The sequence below is a fragment of the Xenia sp. Carnegie-2017 genome, unplaced genomic scaffold (genome assembly GCF_021976095.1).
Source record: "Xenia sp. Carnegie-2017 unplaced genomic scaffold, XeniaSp_v1 HiC_scaffold_38, whole genome shotgun sequence".
In the NCBI taxonomy this organism is placed as follows: Eukaryota; Metazoa; Cnidaria; class Anthozoa; order Malacalcyonacea; family Xeniidae; genus Xenia; species Xenia sp. Carnegie-2017.
Window position 1 is genome coordinate 64 of NW_025813502.1, and position 14,219 is coordinate 14,282.

At 34.1% G+C, this 14,219-nt stretch overlaps 1 pseudogene; it reads right to left on the reverse strand.

Annotated features, from left to right (window-relative positions):
* Positions 1 to 875: 875 nt before the first annotated feature.
* Positions 876 to 6,894, reverse strand: LOC124455357 (annotated as a pseudogene).
* Positions 6,895 to 14,219: the final 7,325 nt, after the last annotated feature.

Consider the following 14,219-nt stretch of genomic DNA (forward strand, 5'->3'; position numbering starts at 1 on the left):
ATTCTAGAAGTAGACTTAGACTTCTTTTGTTTATGCTATTCTATCAGCCGACTCAATTTCATATAAAAATATCTGGACGTGAAAAGCTACGCAAGTCTGTGACAGGGAAGGTAATTAACAAATTTTGCATGAAATAAAAATCAAAAACGGTTTTAATTTTGCTTCAGTGGTATTTAACGCTGATATTTGAAATCACAGAAGTAGTTTCTAAAACTGTCGGTATGACGTTACAGTAGGCAAAATCGACTAGTAGAAAACTGGATGAATATAAATGAAGTTGTGACTTGTTTGATGATTTACCGTCTAAGTTACAAAAATCACCGAGAAGTCTTGTGGAAGTAACCTAACGATGTAAATAGGTTCCTCCGTCCACGAATAATCATACATATTCAATATCGTTTCAGCTCAATCTGGCTTCCCAGTGGGGTAGGGTGGGGTTGATTATAGTCAGAATCTCTAACTACAAACACTCTTCATTCCAATGTACTCTGAACATAACACAAATTTTGAACAACAACTGTAAATTTTATTTAACTATTAAATAACTGAGGGAATCATTTCGAGAAACACCAAACTAAATAATTAATTTTACATGACTTTCAACATCTTAAATCATAAATCTAAACAATCATTGAGGACGCTCTGAGGTACATGAACACATAAAATTTAGAAACGCAATCGTCACAACATTCGTCAACAAACATTTAAACAAACGTCGTTGATTCGTTAACTTTAGTTTTGGGATTTTCCAGATTATATCCATCTTTGATTATCCAATGGAACATTGGGATCTCTTCTTTTGCTTTTCCCCGATCAGCACATGCTTCTCCATTTGATCAACTGCTAAGAAGTACACAAATACCACTGTGCATGCGTCAGACAACAAACTTCTGGAATTTCCCTTGTCGTATGGACGAGCGTATTCCGTAACGTAAGCGAAAACCAATAAAGAAAATGCGACCGACATAAGGCAAAGCCGAGTCGACAAAATGAAGAATTTCACATAAACAAGCATAAACAATGATGCCATAATTGCCATGAAGGACCAACCACTTTTTGTAAAACTTTTTAGCAGCTCGTCCTGCTGGTAACCAAGGTAAAAACTGCTATCACGAATCGTTTCAGCGAAATAACAGATGGGTTATCTAGCACATCAAATAAACTGACATTAAACTTCGCTGAATCTGGACTAACATCACCAAATTCTCTTTAACACAACGCCAAATAGAAACGCACATAAGAAGAAGAATAGAGGTATGGCAACCCAGATGCAATTGATACGGTTTGCAGAGCATATAAAGCATCTTCGCCACCAGCCTTGAGCAAAGCAGTGGCACAAGCACCTTCGGTCAAAGCCCAAAATACAAGTTGTGCTACGGGGATCTGGCTACCATTGGCTGACAAACAGTCAATAACAAGAGAGCCGCTGTCTGAACTTGTAACGAAATAAAGAATTATACTGATGACTGCGACGATATTGAGCACAAACCAATATTGTCTCCGTATTGTTGAAGCATGTCAAAACCGATCAGAGTACAATCTACATGACAGCCTAAATCTTGTCATCATTAATTTTAACAAACGAAGATACATTGCAGTCAACTCCAGCTTTAGTTGCATCTCGCTCCATTTTCAATCCTGCACCACCAACATGCAAACCACATGAAAATATATAAACAGGAGCTGTGAGAGTGGCATTTAAAAGTTTCTGATTGTTCGACCTCTGAGATTTTAGCAATGAACATGCCAACAAAAGGACAAAAGCAACCCACCATCCCCAGTAAAGACCGTCCAAATATCCATCCATTTAGAATTTTCAAAGCCATCATTAGAGTTTCCATCTGTGCAAATGCATCTGTATGGAATCCCAGGAGCAGCATTGAATGCAGTAATAACCAAGACTTTGGACATAAAGGTTAGTGAAACCAGGTGTCATCATGAAAAATACAAATAACATGAGGAACATACCAACATAGTTCGCTGAGACGACGAATGCCAACTTTAAGACCAGACACTACAGAGAGCAATAAAGTCACCCCCAAATGATAAAGATTTGGTTGGTTGGTGTCTCACTAATGTTGCCATTTAATCGATGAAGACCCTACCAGTGACAACACCAAGACCCATCTGTTCAAACGTACAACGGAAAATATCAATAATATCACCAAAATATCCAAATATTCTATCACCAATCAATGGGTAAAAACAAGATCTAACGGTCATTGGAAGTCCTTTTCTGTACGTCACGATCGCCAAAAGCAATCCAGTAATAGAGTACACTACCCAACCATGAAGACCCCAATGAAATAATGTGAGATTCGTTGCATCTTGAGCTCTTTGATTATCTGAGTATCTAAATTATTCAGTAAGATATAATGCATGTTCACAAATATTTACAATCCATGTAAAAAAATAAACTGTAATATATTTTATTTTGTTGTTTTGCATGACAAAGTCAGGTTGAAGTCTCCAAATAATTTCATTTAGAACAAACAATTTTGGCTTGCCAAATAGATTGAATAAATTTATCCACAACATAATTATATGTTCAAAAATATTATTTAACCAGTTTCAAAATGACAACGAAAAGATCGTTACTGCCACACGCTCTATCTGTACTGGCTTTAGCAAAGTATACCAGTGATTTTAGAAATTCAAAAATAATAAAAAGTAATTGAAGTTTTCAGGAGAAAATATGCAAAACATGTGCAAACACTTTAATGCTGTCAAGTTAGTAATGTTTTGTTGATGACAAAATATGTTAACAATCTGAAACTTTCTCGGCATGCCCAAAACAACTTTTCAAAAAATTTTCTTCACATTATGATTATAATAATTTAGAGGAGTCTTTTTTGAAATTTCCTTGCAAATACAGTGTTTTTTATTGTAGAATATAATAATAGAAGAGTTTTGAAATTTGTACTGTTAACATTTTCATGTTAAAGAATACTGAAAGAAAATAAAATTCAAGACACATAAAATTTTTACGTCTTGTCTTCCTCCACCAGTTAAAGGGCTATACGTTGGGAAGTTTTAGAGCTTTTACTGCAAACGCTTTATGTTACTGCATAATCAACAAAAAACCAATTCCACTTTGTCAGCACGTGATGATCATGTTGTACATATAGCAAGTCACGTGCATAAACCAGTTCAACTACTTAGCGATTTGAAAATACTTTCACACAAGTGAAAATACTTTCCACAAGTGGGAGGCGTGTTATGAATAGTTTTTATTAAATGCTAATGAAATGTAGATTGCAAAACGATTTTTTAGTACATAACGAGACATAAAAGCCAGATTTTCTCTAAAATAAAACTACAAAAGCCAATATAAATATATGCAATTATTTCAATATAAAGTCGTGACGAACTATCAATATTTAAAATCATTTCAATGATTATTGCAAATAAAACAAGCAATTACACACCTCCCAGTAACGATTTCCGTAAGGTTTCTTCGGCGAGTAATGTCCAACAGGCTCAGCTACACTAAAATAAAACAGGCCGATACCAATGCCTGCAGCGAGCAACATTGTGAAATAAGTTCCATCACTGAACTCGTTCTTCGTCCTGTTTACCCAATTTGAGATTACTGTACTTCGAAAAATAGAGGTATATGAGGAAGACGGGTAGCACATTAACTGTGCCAATGTAGAACCAAGTAAAGTGCTAGTTATCCATATCTTAATCGTTTTCATATCATTGTTGGCTCCTTTTGGGTCAAGAACACACCAAACAACCCTAGGCTGGAAAGTATGTCGTTTTTCGACGAGATCTCCGGTGCGCACTATGAAATAACTGGTGTGCTGGTGTGCAAAATAAATTTGTGCACTGGTGCGCATATGACGATCAAAGCATAATAATATTAAATTAATATACGAAGTATCGCTAATCTCGGTGTACACAGGCTCTTTTCAGTGTTTTGTTGTGTCAAACATGTTAAACGTCGCAAAATCTTGGAAGGAAAATAGTAATTTAAGCAATATTGATGATACAGTGTGTGATATTTTAAGAGACTGAATCTTGCTTTGTAAGCCTTTTTTGTTGCTATTAAAATATCGGAAGTTACTGTTTATAAAATGTCATTTTCAACGCATAACTTCCATTTGATGTGAACATCTCAAATTTCGCCCACGTTTGCACAGAACTGTCAATTAAATTATTAATGACCAACCAGTGACAGAATTTGAAAAGGAGCAGCTAATTTCCTAAAATGCATTGAGGATCCTGCACTAGATTTGTGGTTTACTCTGAAATTTTCTTCTGGGAAAGGCATTGAAAGCAAGGATCATCGAAGAATTTGTGTACACCAGCATGTACACAAATGAAGATATAATAAAGCCATTGGCCAAGAAATGTGCATTGCTCCTTGACATAGCTCTCGTTCACAAGTGGTTGTGAGGCTATAGTAGAAGGATTTTATAGTCTTATCGTTACTCATAAAGAAAACTGGAGGCCAATCTAATGAGGTTTTGGTTCATAGATCTATATGCCTCATTGATTACCCTGCCCACAAATATGGCGGAATTTTGCCACCCAAATATGCCTGGTGCAATAATATTATTAAAAAATCTTTGTGCGCAGAAGACATACTTTCCAGCCTGGAAACAACCAATCCCCAGATTACTAAGGCCGATAAAACAGTTACAACTGGGTTCAAATTTAGGTGTATAGGGCCGAAATCAAATTTAAATGAGTGACAACGCTTGTTGCTCGTGGTTCTTTCCATCATCATCTCAAATACATTCTTCACCCACCAACCGTCACCAAACACCCATTTCACCACACCAAAACTACTGGGAATTTCTGTATTTGATGTGTGAGGTAATTCAAGGGAAAATATATGGAAATACTCAAATGTGGAGATTGAGATTTTGACCTCAATCCACAACAGTTTAGTGGCCCCATCGTTAGCACCTGGGCAACCTCTTGATGGGGTGATGCTTCACAGAATTTTCAAACAGAAACCTGTCTATGTACGTCCAAGCTGCATGTTGCTGAATATAAAATCCTCTAAGCAATCCAGACAGGTATTTTCAAGGCTCTAGGAGGGAAATGAAAGGAAGTTATATTTTATGTTTAAGGCTCTTCGCTGAATGATTTTAAATATTTAATTGTATTTGCTGAGCCAAATCAATCACTTAAGGCTCATCCCATCTTAACCTAGATACATGTTATGAACAAAACATGCTTCCATATTGTCAATCAAATAATATTTGCAATTGGTAAAAAAAGAAATGCACCTTTTTATTTTTTTTAAAGGATGATGCAAATATCCCTGATAATGCATTTAATACTAATGATGTTGAGGATCAGTCTGGTTCCAATGCTGGTAGTTTAGTACAAAATGATCTTGCTAATGCCCCTGTTTACCATGGACAAATGCCTCCATGTGATTCCTCAAATGTGTTGCCATCAAGAAATGATATTACTGCCCCAGAACAGCAAGGAAGGCTTCCTGTTAATTCTGCTGATGATTTACCACAATTTCCCTTCCACTAAAAATGACAAAAGAAACAACATGCTCTCACAGCTGTGCAGAGACCAAGTGAAGAAATCTGTCTGTTGTCTGATGATTGTAAGAACTTTTTTAATGCATTTGACTTTGATTTTAATACACATGGTGAGAGGGTCAGTTTTCAAAAATATAGTTTTCTCTTAAGCACAATAGTTTTCTTTACTCATAAAAATTATACATTTCTCCTAAACACAATGATTTTCTTTTAATACTATGGTTTTCTGGCAAACACTATAGTTTTCTTTTTAAAATGTTTTACTACCATAGTTTTCTATTAAAACTATAGTTTATTTTTGTAAAGGTTAAGATTGTGCCTGTTGCACTTTTTGTCCATGCTTTCTCAATCACACATGACAGACATTAAGAGTTCCAATCCAATGGAAAATTTTTATTGATACTCTTACTTTTATCAGTAATTCAACTTTGATACAAAATTGTATTTAAATGTTATTCAACTGTCTTTATCTTAATCATTGCTTAAGTATTGTATACATGCATTGACTAGTGAGGATGTAAAATCCCACAAATACGTAAGTGTGAAATGAGCTTCATAAGTTTACCAAGATTGCTTTGCCAAATCACAATATAGTTAAATTTAATTTTTTAGGTGATGATTGTCACCTTTCATGTGGTTTAGAAAATCCTGTAAACATGTGGTTATACACAGAAGTAGCATTCGCAATCTCTGCTTTTCAAACAATTGTTTTTTCACAAACAAACATTTATCCAAATCCAGCAACTCAAAATTGTTGCTTGTAGAACTTTTTTGAGCAAAAACTAATTTTTTCACGACACAACAACATACATCAAGACGTTGTTGAACCAAAGCATTTCTCTGATTAATCATCAATGTATTCTTGAAATTTCTATCAGTTGTTATTTCAATTTGCATGTTTAGTTGATCTCCACCGGAAGCTTCGCTGTAACCTGCCAAGGCTTGTAAAGCAACACATGTGTCCTAACATATAAAACAAATAATAAATAATCATACAATTCAAGAAATAAGTTGGGCAAATGACCTCATTGGCAATTCAAAAGCATTGTACATGAGGGATTTGTGGTATGCAAATCTACTTTATGGCACTTAATATATTGTAGAAGGAAAGAAATGAAATGTACTTTCACCAGTTATTCGTAAAATCATTAGATGAAGTTTAAGGTAACGACGATATGAAGGTTTCTTTCTCGACACTGACATTTAAAATTGGCAATGCTAAGTCCATTTTCATGAAATCGTGAATAGATTATAAAAATCTCACCTAGTAGAGACAAACCCTCCCACCTCTCTCTGTTCCAGCCAAACGACAATCGGTCCTGCATATCCTCGACGCTTTAGAGCTAGTTGAGTTGTAAGGGCATACGATGTTGTTTAACATCTATAGCATTTTCAATTTGTGTATCGTCCCAGTGTCGCGTGTTCTTCCCTAAAAGCGAAGATATCGTTTTGTTTATTGATGGATGACAAAAAGGTTAAAACAAAGCCCGAATGAACATACCGACGTCGTATATTGCTACATTTAATAAATCCTGGTTAGCTTGAGTTTTTGTGGCTGTCTGCCAGCCAAAGCGTATGCTACCACAGCCTTACGTAATACGGCCAATATTTGCTTGTGAACTCTCCAAGAAAGCCACAGCATTTGTTACGGTTTGTTGAAATATGTGATTTAGTTATTCGTTGGATATGACGGCAATTTGAAGAAATTGCACCAAAAACACTTGGCAAGATGAATTACTGAAGAGACAAGTCCAGAATGTTGAGAAATAAGCATTACATTACCTGTATAAACCCTTGCACTCCGAAACGGTAACTACATAGGAAGTCATGGTGATATCATTGTTGATGTCCCCTAAAGAAAATGAATGTGAGCAACAGCAAAACGCCAAAATATAGTTACATAAACTGTATGAAAATGCAACGACATACATCCATTTCTTGATGAATCACTGGATGTGACTCTGATGATTGCACCATCAATTCGTTGTTTGGTTTTCAGCCAATTTATGGCTGTACTAATAACATTTACGTCGACGTCAATGCCATCGAGTTTCTGAATGGCACAGAATGCACAACAAATGCAGTTAACCTAATTGCGAGAAAAACAGATAGAAACATAAAGTTACTATAAACATGAAAGTGATATGGCGTAGTTTCTCATCCTATTCAAACATACCATGTACTTCCAGGTCTGCTGTTACCAAAAGCACTAAAAGAATTGTCGCTTCAGTTCAGTTCATTTTGGTAAATTCTAGCAAGATCCAAAATAAATAAAGAGGTTTGACAGTTAATTGTAAAACAGTTCCTAAACTGTATCTTTTTATGGAATTTACAAATAATGTGACCTAGTTAATTTCAACGTTTTCCTGTTTTAGAATGGAAGTGAAGTGCACTTGGTTGACATTTTGCATTTTCAAGCTTTGGTCAAATCGAGCATAAATACTATGACAAGCACGCATTACATATTGTATGAATACATATTTCTTAGCCAACAGAATCGTTTGCGCTTCAAATATCAACCGTTCACTCTAGCCTTGTTGTTTTATTCTCTCCTGTGCATTTAATGCACCTAGAGACTTTCCGTTAACATAACCACAAGGCTTTGAAGCAAAATGTAGCAACCTTATTCCATACATCAAGCTGTATTACGTTTAAAGGTTAATAAAAGCACGTTAAAAAGGAAGGAATATATTGGTCACCGAACGAATAAAACCAAAGGCTGTTCTTCAATTTGGTCAGTCACTGCTTTGCACTTCTGATAGTTTAGAATAAACACGTTAGGTACCATTGTATGTTCAAACCATTGCATTGTTTTCGCGATATTCTGTTGTATGAAAGATAAGATCATTTAGAGCTTAAAATCAAATAAACTATCAGTTGAATAGATGTAGCTCTAATATTACTAGTGGGAAGCATTGACTTGTAGGCGGACAACATATCGTATGAACAACTAGTATGTACCCTGTGCTCATGTTTGCCCAGCGTGCGTTATTTAAATATTACAATTCCAAATTTGGATCTAGAATGCTTCATTTACACTTTTATCCAACGTAAATCATCTACCCGAGAGTTTTTTAGGTGCTTGAGTTTTCGTACATCAAGGTCTGGGAAATAGCTTTAGATAGTCAGAACATTTGAAATATATTTGATATGTTGAAAAATGTAAACTTGATGAACTTTTTTAGTTTGATAACATTACTCCTTTGTTTTCGTAAATTTAATAATATTATATGAAATTGTTTTCAGAATTTTGTAAAAGGTATTCCATTGCTGAACTATCTCAACAAGCAACTGAGTCGCCCTCAGCATTGAAAGGCATTCTGCGAAAGCATTGTGCAATATTTGGAAAAAACTTCCTAATGTACCAACCAGTGTGGATTTTAAGATATTGTGGTGTGAAGCCAAGAACATATGTATGTATCCAAAATTTTCATGACTATAATCATGCTTGAGAATAAAGTCCGATTTTTTACGATCAATTTGACATATATTAACAAAGCTTTTACACTTAATCACAACTGCTCTTGCTTTGGTATATAGTATTTTGCAGGGAAATTGGTACCCCTTTCTCTAAATTTATCTCAATGATATGTGTATTACAGAGCTAACAGAAAATTACTACAAAGAATTACTCTATTTTATTTAGTGATTAATAGGTCTACTTTCTAACAATGAATGTCAAAATGGACGAAACACTGGAAAGCTTGATAAAGATGACGACACTTTTCCAATAGGAAATAGTGTTGTGGAGTCACAAGGTATATTTGTCTAAAATTTGTTTATTTCACAATATGAAAAACAGTTTACATTGTAGATAAGTAGTAATATATATCAGTGAAACCTAAGTTTTCACTAACGTAAAAGTGGTCGTTGATGACAGTGTGTTAGAGCAGGTTTGTGGGAATGACGGCATGAATTTGAATTTTTTAACCTCATCCATATTATACATATGATGAAATTTCAATACATTGGTACCGATAATTAATAACTTATTATTTTTAAGATAGAAAATAACTTTTATGACAGCATTTGATTATAGTTATAGTACGCACGCGTGATGGTGGGGAAATTGTTACTTTGATTGTTTGATTTTGCGTGCTTTTTCTTTGCCTTCTCGCACTTTCAAAACAATTTTTTCTTTTTTTTTCTTTTTTTTTGTGTCGTTTCTAAACACAATTGATAACTAGTGCTAACGCTAATTTATACCATATAGGCAATGCTGAGTTCGTTAATAATGAGCCAGATGCAATTAAAGCTATTTTACGAGATTGTGTTGAACCAACAAAAACAAAATGCAATAAGGAAACTGGGGGAGAACAAAGACTTCAAAAGTGGTCAAGATGGGATTTGTTTATAGTTAGAGGAGGAGGAATCGATAAATGGAGTCCTCTTATAGGTAAGCACAGAGAATGCTTGACAAAAGCGCATCTTCAGAAAACTTTGTATTTATTATACATTTACATAACAATTAATTTTTTCAGATCTGAAAGCTCTTCTCAAGTGTTTTTATAACTCTTCTTGGCTGCGCATTATGTTAAAGGAAATCAACCCAATGAATTGAGTCTCTTTTTTTTTCATATGACAACATGTGCCACCTAGATGGCTTACAAGCAGCGAAAAGTTTTGCCATGGTCTCAACCATGGATAAGCATGGCTGTCAATTCGTAAAATAATTGATAGCCTTATATCAAAAATCACAAAGACGAGAAATGCCTAAATGGAAATATTAATGGTTGCTGACACAGACTTTCGTCTGGCTTTCCAGGTTTAAGAAGACTCTTGTGTGCTATGCCCAAAGTGCATCATTTGTTTATTTACAGAATGGTAAAGCACAGAAACAAATATACTGTTAGATGCTATAAGACTGGTAAAACCCTTTTACCAGTCGTTCGTAAGACGGAAAGCTAATTCATTCCCTTTTATTTACGCATCTGTAATTGGAGATGAGCATATTGATCGATCGATCCGATCGTATTCTTTGGCCACCCACCTATCACCGATTAATCGAATTGCCCCATCTCTAACATAATCACATTCCCTTTGAAATAACAATTCCCCATCACAATTCCCAGTTTTTTCAACAAGTTATATTGAATAAAACATACAACATTAGTATTAAAAATCAAGTTTCATTAAACGTTCAATTAAAATATGTACATATATGCCAGTTAGTGATCACTTGCTGTTAGTTCTCTCTGCAACTTCGACAGAACCTTAACTATTACTATATGTAACTAATGTCTAATTAATTTACCAAGGATCGGTGTCTGGTACAGGTTTAAGTTTCAAACAGAATCAAGAGACCATGTCGTAATAACTGTTTCTGGACATTAAAAATTGAAAGAATACCTTCTACATGTCAATGGTGCCTTAACTCAAATTGATATACTTCTGCAATTTACAAAACTTTATAGCTTATTTTAAACTGTGATGCAATCTTTCTTATTTAGAGTGAATTACATACTGAATACTTTTCTCTTTAATTGACAGGAAAATCAAAATTATTGGCAGACTGAATTAAATTTCTTTATATTGATAATATTACACATAATTTGAACATATCTTTCAAAAACATACACAAGCTCTAACATCATGAATATTTTCTTTTGATCAAATTTTTGATATTAGCTAAAACCCAAGCTAGCACTATGATAATGTACAAAAAAGATGTTTGCAAATCAATGCAGGAATATGAAGCATTAATGTTGATTGCTTAATTAACTAGTCAAATTGATAAGTATATCATGCATAAAAAAGCATTCTTTTAAATTAGACGAAATCTCTGAGGGTAAATCGTTGCTTTTGAACCAGCATCAAGAGAAGCTTGTTGTTAAAGGCAGGGTTTAGCCTTAAGTTTTGTCATTTAAAGAGGTCTACAGTTTATAGCTTCAACTTTTGCTAACTAGATGATAATGCCATAACTTGCAAATGTAGGACTAACGTTTGTGTCAATGTGACTTTCTACTTTTAACTTGTTTTTTAATCTTGACTCAGGTTCCTGCTATGTGGGATGAAAAGATCATATCCTAGTTTAAAACCGTTGGGAGGCTATGTTACGGACCGTTGTTTGAAATTTACAGGTTAGTCCTGTTGTCATATTCATGAAATAGGTAATCACTAAACATTGTGTTTACGTCATGAAAAATTAACGAAAAGGTTGTCTTCGTGTTTTGAAGGAATGGTATGACAATGGAAAGCCTGCTTGATATCTGATTTTACTTCACACAGGTTTGTGTTATTTTTTTGTTGTACTTTTAAAAAGAAAATTTTTCATCGAACTGGAAATGGAAGCACAGATTTTATATAGCCATGTGCACAAACACTGTGAAAGAAATTATTTAAATCTACTTTAAATGTCATAAGTGTTTTCAGTATTTCCTTCATCCCATTGGAATTTGTTGCAGCCATTCTTAACTGGAGCGAAGCAAAATTACGCGCGGAAATACACCATTCCTATTGACTTGCTTGATTCGACTTCAAGGTAGCTAAATTAACAATTATAGCGAAAATAAGTGTATTGTTATATGGTAATTTATTCACGGAAAATAAAGGTTTTTGTCAATTTACACCCATTATAAACGACAATTGGATAGTTAGGCTTTGACGTTTCTACATTTGAAAACAGTTTTCCAGTTTTTGTTTTTAAGTATTAGCCAATATTGTTATGTTTAACGCATACACGTTTCACGTTAAATTATTTGCTTTTATTAGTAATAGCAAAATAAAACAAATTAGCTAGCCTGTATGCAGCTAACATGATGTCATACTTGAAAACAGAATTCCTTCCAATCATCTATGTACATCATTGATCTCAATATCGTAGTTATATATATATATATATTATATGTGAGATTATTCGCACAGCTGCTGCAATATTCTAGTCGTAGCCATCGAGACGTAGGTTAGATAACCAATCGCTTAATTCCCTTGTATAGGGTGCATCTTCTTGTACGTTTATGAAAAGTTTTTCCCGTTTCTAGGGTGCATGGGTTGCATTCTTTCATTCCAAAACGGTCAGTATATTTGGTAACGGTTCAGTACATTTGTAACGGTTCAGTATATTTGCAACGGTCTGTACATTTGCAACGGTCTAGTACATTTGGTAAATTATACACAACGGTCGCTAACCGCGCCCTTCCATGAAAACACCATTTGCAATATCTGAAACCCGTCGAGAACTGAGAAGAACGAGAGACCGAAAGATGAGAAAGATGAACCTTGAATCATCAATGTTAATAACGGTAATGATCACTCACAACAATGAATACGTATATTGCAATAAAAGCTGAAAAACCGTCAAACGAGAGCACGGTTGAAAAATAAAGCAAAAGCTAAAACGTATTCATAAAGTTGCATCACAAAATTGATTTGGTTCAATAATACAGAATGTATTTGAAATTGAATGTATTTTTAAGCCCATTTATTCACCTTCAAATGACATTGTCTCATCTTTCAGTACCAAAACGAAGGAGTATAAATAAAGTTAATAAAAATCATAACTTTACTGCCACTGCAAATTGCATAAAATCTTAAGGACTATTCTTTTGCGATGTGACCATGTGCAACTGGCGGATGGGCTCAGCAAACAGTTGGTACTATAAGCACATTTAAATCACAAAAATTGCGTGAATACTCAAGGAATACACAATTCCTGCGTTGATCTACTTTATTTTGTGCCATAATATTCGACACGCCACCAAGTGTACTTTGTATTCATTGAGTACTAATTAATTTTTTTCTGCAAATATCTTTTCGTTAGTATTTTGTTCTAGAGAGTGTCTTGTAATTGCGCAATTGTATAGACTCGCTCGCCAAAAATATACTTGCTAGCCATTATTATTTATTGAAAGTGTTCGTTTATCATATGATATTACACAAATGCTAATGATCTGTCACTTACGCATTTGAATTGTGTAAAATGCTAATGCAATAAGCTTGGTTCTTAGCTATTTAAAGAAATTCAATGCTGTATTACTAAATGGTTTTCGTGTTATGATGACCTGATCAAAAACATGTGGAAATAAGTGAGAGCTTTAAAATCACTCAAACACGATCAAATACATCTAAGTGTGAAAGCTTCGCATGTATGGAAAATACGAAAAATAAGAAAATAATAAAAATTTACGATATTTACATATAACTAACAGGTACTCCTCGAAAAGGCATCAAAATACATAATATTATTAAGCATATATTATAAAAAGCGATGTTTTGTAAATTTTAAAATGCTTATCTATGTTGGAAAAGGCAAAATGAAGTATTACACTGTTTATCCTTTCATGACTTTCTACAACTTTTTTAAGCACGCATGAAAACTAAATTCAAAATGAACTCGGGTGAAAACTTAATCTTAAGTGTATAGTTTGTCTTGTTGTGTTTCCAGTTGTTTTGTTTTTGTTGCCATATGACAACGTTGTAAAGAATCTTCATCAGATTTTCCAATAGATTTATATAAACACACTTTAAATAAACTTTGCCGTAATAAATGCTATTATGTTTACGTAGTTGAGCATCCATGTACATAAAATTTTTAACTCTCCACCCTAAGACAAAACCAATTTACTAAACTTACTACATATAATCATTAGAATGATTATTTATGTTATAACAACATTTCATGTTTCTGTCAAAAATGTCGTTTATTTGAAATAATGTAATGTCTTTTGCGCTTATATGAAATTATGGCCAGTATGCAGCTAGCGAAAA